The sequence below is a fragment of the Pseudochaenichthys georgianus genome, chromosome 3 (genome assembly GCF_902827115.2).
Source record: "Pseudochaenichthys georgianus chromosome 3, fPseGeo1.2, whole genome shotgun sequence".
Lineage (NCBI taxonomy): Eukaryota > Metazoa > Chordata > Actinopteri > Perciformes > Channichthyidae > Pseudochaenichthys > Pseudochaenichthys georgianus.
Window position 1 is genome coordinate 26635588 of NC_047505.1, and position 6895 is coordinate 26642482.

Below are 6895 nucleotides of genomic sequence, written 5' to 3' on the forward strand. Positions count from 1 at the left end.
TCTCTGACTTTCTCTACATTTATTTGTTTACCCATTTCATTCTGTACAGCTCTATGGAGTTTATCCACACCTCCTAAACTCCCTGGATTAGAAGGAGTGTAATACACTCTATGCATAACACGTTTCTCAGACATGTTTCCTGTTACACCCCGTTGAGGTAATGAGTACAAACGTTTTTCTTGCCAAGCATTTTATTGATATGTCACACCCATGTATAGAAAAACATGTTACAAAAGAAGTAAATTATAAAAACAGATCAAAATAAAAACATACTTTAACAAAAAAGTATCAACAATAAATAAAAACTCTTCCTAATGCTGCCAGAAGGCCCAAGCTGCTCTTGTAATCTTCATTTGGGTCTCGTCGTTCTCTACAAGCTGTTCGTATAGCTTCTCCATTTTAGCCTCAAAGAGTCTGGTGTTTCTGAGATTGTGCAGAATAGCCTCTGTAGCTCCAAAGACTCTCCTCTCTGACACATGAAGCTGGTTCTGGTGTAGAGCATCCCGAATGGCTGGAATAAAACGAACGGTCCACAGTCTCTTTACCACTTCATCATAGTTTCGATCCAGATAGTATTCATCGGTAGGGAATAAACACTCGTGCTGCCTCTGACTGGGGTGAGCGATTTGACATCCGTTACATTTTTCCTCTCTGTACAGTTGCACGACTCTATCCAACAGATGAACTACAACCGCTTTTACCGTATTCAGGAATGCCGATGTCCTAACACGTTCTGTAGCATCACCCTCGGGAGCACAAGGAAAGCATGGCGAATAAATGCCTACTGCTGTTGATTCCTCTGGAGACTCGGGTGGAGTAGATGGAGGTTGAGGCATATCCAGCCACCCCGTGATATCAATACCCGCCATATAGTTGTCGAGATCTGGTGTCCAAATTGTTGGTGAGGATGGCGGTCCTGTAGGCGTTTGATCCAGGCTGCAGATCGTGGGGGGAGACTTGGTTTTTCTCAGATCCATGGTTGCTGCTCTCTAAAAATGTCCTTACGGGGTCCTTACTTTTAAAATGATCTGCTGAGGTGGGTGGGACTTGTTATGTTGATTGGGGGGCGGAGTCCTCTGCAAACGTGAGGGTCTTTTTCACCAGTATAATGTCCATCGATGTCTGACTCTGTTTAAAAAGTTCTTTAAAGAGCTTACGAAATGCTTTTAGCACCTGTTAGTGGGCTTAGTATATGATAGAGGTTGCATTTGTATTGTGGAATGTGCCATATGATTTTTTTATTATTGATCTATTTTTAATAAATCACGATTATAACAGCATACAAAAGTTGTCAGTTAGTAACAATCGTTCGTTGCGCCGGAAACATCAACTTCGGCCATTTCCGGCGGTGACGTCATGAGTGGAACACAGCTGAGCTCAGTCCCGTTTGAATGCATTGAAGGGCCAAATATTACGACAAAGGATGCACAGCAATAAGACGCCAAGAATAATTGGCAAGCGATATGTTGTATGGGGATGTGGGGCCGTCTCAACATCTGGTTATGGGATGTTTTTGTGGCCAAAAAATGATCAAATGTTGCGTATATGGACAAAACAAGTGCGTCGTACGAGGCGGACCTTTGCTAGACCAGGTAACCCGGGGTCGATGAAACCGACGATGTGTGGGGCAGCACATCAAGAGATCGTGTTTCGAACAATCAACAATGCCCGCTAAGGAGAGAGAGTAAACGCTTTCTCGAAGGTTCGTTTTGCTTTCTTACAACGTTACGTTAACTCAACCTTACGTTTGCCATGAGGCTATGTTACTTCCCTTAAGAGCTAGCTGTCTTAGCTAACAACAGTTAGCAGCTAACGTTTTCTGCAGTTTGTGTTTCCACTGAAAAACGTGATGTAGTTATTTAAGGGTAAGTTAACTAAACGTTATCTTACAAGTAGAGAAAGTTAAGTTGTGTTTAAAATCGTCAATGTAATGCACGTTAAAGGTTTTGTGTTGAGCATGAAGTTAGCTTTACTGTAGCTCACCAAAGGTTAGCATGTTAAGCTGCACTTTCTGTGGCAGCTCGCTTAATACAAAGAGGGATTTTGTGCTTCATTGTAAACTTTTCTTACAAATGTGTGTTAATCTACCTGAAATTGTAGGGACAGTTTTTTTCTACTCAACTATACAGACCATTGTTGAGGAGATGCAAAACATACTGTAAATGAGTTGGGTCTGACATACATGTTACTTTGCTGCTAAAAAATGAAACATTATCAGATGAGGACATCACCAAAGTGTGTGAGTCTGTCAGGGGATTTGATCTGTTCTTTGCATGTCGTACAGGGCCTGTACACACTGCTCTGGTATGAATTAAAAATATAATTGTAAAATGTATGTCTCTCGCTCTTGTCATCATTCAGGCTTTGCATTTGAACTCCTATGACTGGTTGCGGACTTGAAGGGAACGACTCCATGGCCTTCCTGACATCCAGGAAAAAGGTGAGATTCTAATCCATTTCAATGCCAACAGCAAGTCATTGTTTTTAACTTTTTTAATATGATTTTTTTGGGGAATTTCTGTTTTATTGGATAGTAGAGATCTACTGGAACCTAACACCAGAGAGAGAGAGATAGAGGGAGGAGATGATATGCAGCAAAAGGCCGAGCCGGATGGTTGCTGCTCCGTGTGGAGCGTGTTCTATCAGGTAAAGCACTTTGGTACCCAGTTATTTATGGTATTGAGTTTGAATTTAGCCTTTGGAAGGTCATTTCCTGAAAAAAACATTTATTTGTCTCAACATTCCTGTAATAATTTGTTTTTTATTGTTGATATTGTTTTGTTCTTTATTTTTGTTGTGAGAATCACTTTGCAATTGTGTAAGTGCTAGCTATATACATAATTATACTAATATTATTGTTGTTACCATCATTACCATTATTAAAAAAAAAATCTTTGTTTTCTTTATTTATCGCTGCAGAAAGGATCATGCCAGCCCACATCAAACACCTGATCAAGAACTTGTGAATCTTCAGGCAGAAAAGATGAAAACACCTGTTCAAAGTTCCAGTTTCCTGTACATGGAACCATGCCTGTCCTCTGTTCCACATGTCTTCAGTCAGTCCTGAGGCCTGTACTATGAAGCAGGATGTTCTCTTCGCGGCTAACTTCAGGGAAAACTCCGGCTTTCCGGTCCTACGAAGCTGGTTCTCTTTTTAGCGGGCTAGATCTCCATGGTAACTTATGCTGAACGGCTAAACTGCCCCGGAGCAGGTTAGGTTGCAGGCTAAGAGCTCAACTCAGTGAAAGCACTGCCTGCTGACCAATCAGAGCTCAGTGTGCGGAGTTTAAAGCGATCAAGTCATATTACAGGAGAAAGGAAATACAGAAAAGCTGCCGTCGCAGGAAAGACGGCCGGCAGAAATCACCGACTGTGTGAACGTGAACATTAATAGAATATCACCTCCATCTTCAGAGCAATCTGACTATTATAACATTAGCGTTAAGAAAGCTTACTTAAATATCGGCCACAACATAAGTAACCGGATCAGAGTACATTAAGTACAGTCCGCGGCATATCACTTCATAATATATCATATATCTCCTGATCTGAGTCAGCTGAGCCGTATCTGGCCGTGCAACACTCAGTGTCACATACTGTATGCAGAAGTATTATTTTAAGCAACACATTAAGTTGAGGAAACACTCGAGTCAAATGTAATGAAAGTCAGATCGTGTTTTAGACGGGGCAGTGATATCATAAACCTGTTAATGTACGCATTCAAACACTTGTTCTGTTCCCAGCTGTGTTCACCTTGCAGGTGCAGCTCTGTGGCTTTGATCCTGATCAAGTGTTTAAGTCATGGATGTTTAAAGTTTAACTTCTTCATATTTGACTAGTATTAAAGTGCACTTTTCATTCAGGAAGTATGACGCTGCGCTGTCGGTACGCTTCTCCATGTTTTGTGATTGGTCGAATGCTCCAGATACCACCCCTTTCATGTGAACGCGCACCTAACTAGATAGGACACGGCTGGCTTGAGCGATCCACTTGATAACCCGCGTCGTAGGACCGTTTAGCAAGAGCACGTATGTTTTGGATTAGGCCAACCGGCTAACTCAAACATATCCAGGTTAGGTTGAACCGGCTTCGTAGTACAGGCCTCTGGACCCTATGACTCGGACACTAGTTCTACCAAGGCTTATTAGAGGTAAGAGTGGTAGGAGAGGAGTGGAGTTATCTTTGTATTTAGGCTGCAAGTCGACAAAGGTGATCAGATGCTAATAATGATCCGATTCATTTGATATTGATTGTCTGCCAATACCGAATCCTGATCCGATTCTTCTATTTCCCAGATAATACAGCTGCACCGTGTATACTAGCTCTATTTGTTTTTGCCATTGTAATTCACCATAAGCAATTGTTGACTGTAACGTCTAGACTCTATGCCAACCAACTGTAATTTGTAATGTATTATACTTTAACTGTTCTGGCAACCACAGCAGCCCAAATGTTAACGTAAATATTAAGTTTTCTTTTTACAGTGTACTTATATCTGTACATTTCTTTTCAGTTTGCTTCAAGAAGTGGCTTCAACAGACAGAAGTGCAGGTCAGATTGGGAAAGGCTGGACGCTACACAACGGGAAACATTATAGACATGAACAAGGAAAAACAACAAACACTTTCTTTGTTGCCTTGTTCTTATCATACATAGTGTTACGGTTTTTGTTACCATTTAAATATTGAATTCTATGTATTACTTTTATTTTAAATCAAATGCACCGGTTTTAGATAATATATTTATTTTGATGTGTAGGTTGATTTGCAGGTTGGTTGTTATTTGTATAATTATTGTATTGTTACTGTGTATTTTATTATATTAACTAGCTATTTATTAAATTAAAATACTATTGTGAACACTATACAATGTCTTTATTTTGTAGATACCAGAATACATGACACAATGAATCTTTGTAATATATTTATGTTCTCTTGTTTAAATAATCATACCAGTATTTAATGTATGCTGGTCACCTGGAATCCTGGTAAGCTCCCAGCAGGGTATATTTAATACTATTATTAAACATAAGCTGGTGATAGATGGATAAACCAGCCATCCTGGCCAGCTGAAGTGTCCAAAACCCCTCTCCAGCCAACCATTCCAGCCTAATATATACTGGCTGGTCAATTTACAACAGCCTGACCAGCTATATGTATCTAAACTGGTTATTTCAGCAGAGTCATTATTATTTATTTACTATTTTTTGAGAATCTCTGAATTTTAGTCAAATGTATATACCAGTCTCTGTTCTGTTGCCTGAGCCAAGTTTGCCTGCTACATTACGATGTATTATTATTTATTTACTATTTATTGAGAATCTCTATGAATTAAAGTCAAATGTATACCAGTCTGTGTTCTGTTGCCGCATCGGATCTCCGCCAAATGAGTCTTGTCTGTCACTCGATTCTGTCTCCAGAGTCCGACATCAGCCACAGAGGTAGTGTATTATTCAACAGGTGTTCTACTCGTGACGTGCGTGACGTCACTAACCGGCGAAAGCTGTTTTGTTCGGAGCGGTCGTGTAACATCGGAAGTGAGCATGGAAAGTTGTAATAAACCACGATTTATAAATACTGCGGGCATATTGTCATGAATGACATGATTTCCCATTAATAATAGTATATATATTATCGTAATAAGAACAGTATTGTCCTTCATTTCGTAAGCTCTTTAAGCTTTGTAGCTTTTCCATCAATCATTTCCAGCCATGCAGTCAGAGGCACCCTCAAGGACGTTTGAAATACCCCGCATGTAGAATTAAAATACTCCAAAACAAAATCATCAGAGGGGTCCTTACCCAACGTCACCAAACGGCTTGAGCGGTAATACCAACGCCCAGAGGGTCCGCTTTTAGTTTCCCAGACGGTGCTTGTCAGGACTCTTCTCCCTTCTGGCTGTGTGGGAATATCTCCTTCTTCTTCCTTCACATTGAGGGGTAACGATGCAAACTCTTCTTTAATCTCGCATGCTGTTTGTGTTTCTTTGCTTTTCTTTGCAAATATCTTGTACACCGGTGGTTCCACGATGGTTTCTTGATGCACTACTTCTTCCGATACAATGGTTGCGTGTAGATCTCGGGAAGACACCAGAGTTAACACAGCCCAATCTGTTGAGGTCAGTGTCGCTTTAACACTACGGGGTCCATACGTTTCTCCATTCTTCAGATTGTAGAAATGCAGTTCATTAGCTATATAGTTGAATATATAACCCCAAACATCGCCATTTTTCAGAATCCATTCTTCGTGAAGTTCTTCGGCTGTAGGCGTCTGAACCCGGCATACAAACTGCATTCGTTTCTTGATTGGAGCACCCAACGGATGGCTGTAAGTTGTCACCGGTGTCTCGCTGATTAAACTCATATCAAGACGTCTCTTGGCCATTTTCTCTCGACTTGAAAAATATTGAAGAGTGACCAAAAGACGCTGGCTTTTATTTAAACAACCTCTAACGGGAGAGGGGCGGGGAAAGTGTGTGTGTGTGTGTGTGTGTGTGTGTGTTCCCCCTCCCCTCGGCCACCATATGGTCTCTCCCCTCATGTCCTGTTCGCAAAAACAGAGAGGCTGACTTTTTTTAAATATATGTTTTTTTAGATGCTTTACTTTGATTAATTTCATGTTATTTGCAAGTATTTGTAAGTTACATTCAATACTGTATACAGGATTAGGGCCACAGGAAGTGGTTAGGAGGCGGGACATATATCCTATGCATACTAATTGATTGAAACAACGGCATTTTATTTTTCTAATTTTTTTAATTTTAATTTAATTTTAATTTAATTTTAATTTAATTTTAATTTAATTTTAATTTTAATTTAATTTTAATTTAATTTTAATTTAATTTTAATTAAATTTTAATTAAATTGTAATTAAATTTAAATTTAAATTTAAATTTT

The 6895-nt window shown here is 39.8% G+C and overlaps 1 long non-coding RNA gene across 5 annotated transcripts; it reads left to right on the top strand.

Annotated features, from left to right (window-relative positions):
• Positions 1-1221: 1221 nt before the first annotated feature.
• On the top strand, positions 1222-4859 carry LOC139433201 (uncharacterized). Of its 5 annotated transcripts, none has more exons than XR_011642764.1 (4): positions 1229-1702; positions 2362-2440; positions 2535-2646; positions 2920-4859. It is a non-coding gene; the product is annotated as an uncharacterized lncRNA (long non-coding RNA). The 5 variants fall into 5 exon arrangements; XR_011642765.1 differs by having other exon boundaries at positions 1230-1702; positions 2538-2646; XR_011642769.1 differs by having other exon boundaries at positions 1224-2646; positions 2920-4150; positions 4514-4859.
• The last annotated feature ends 2036 nt before the right edge of the window (positions 4860-6895 follow it).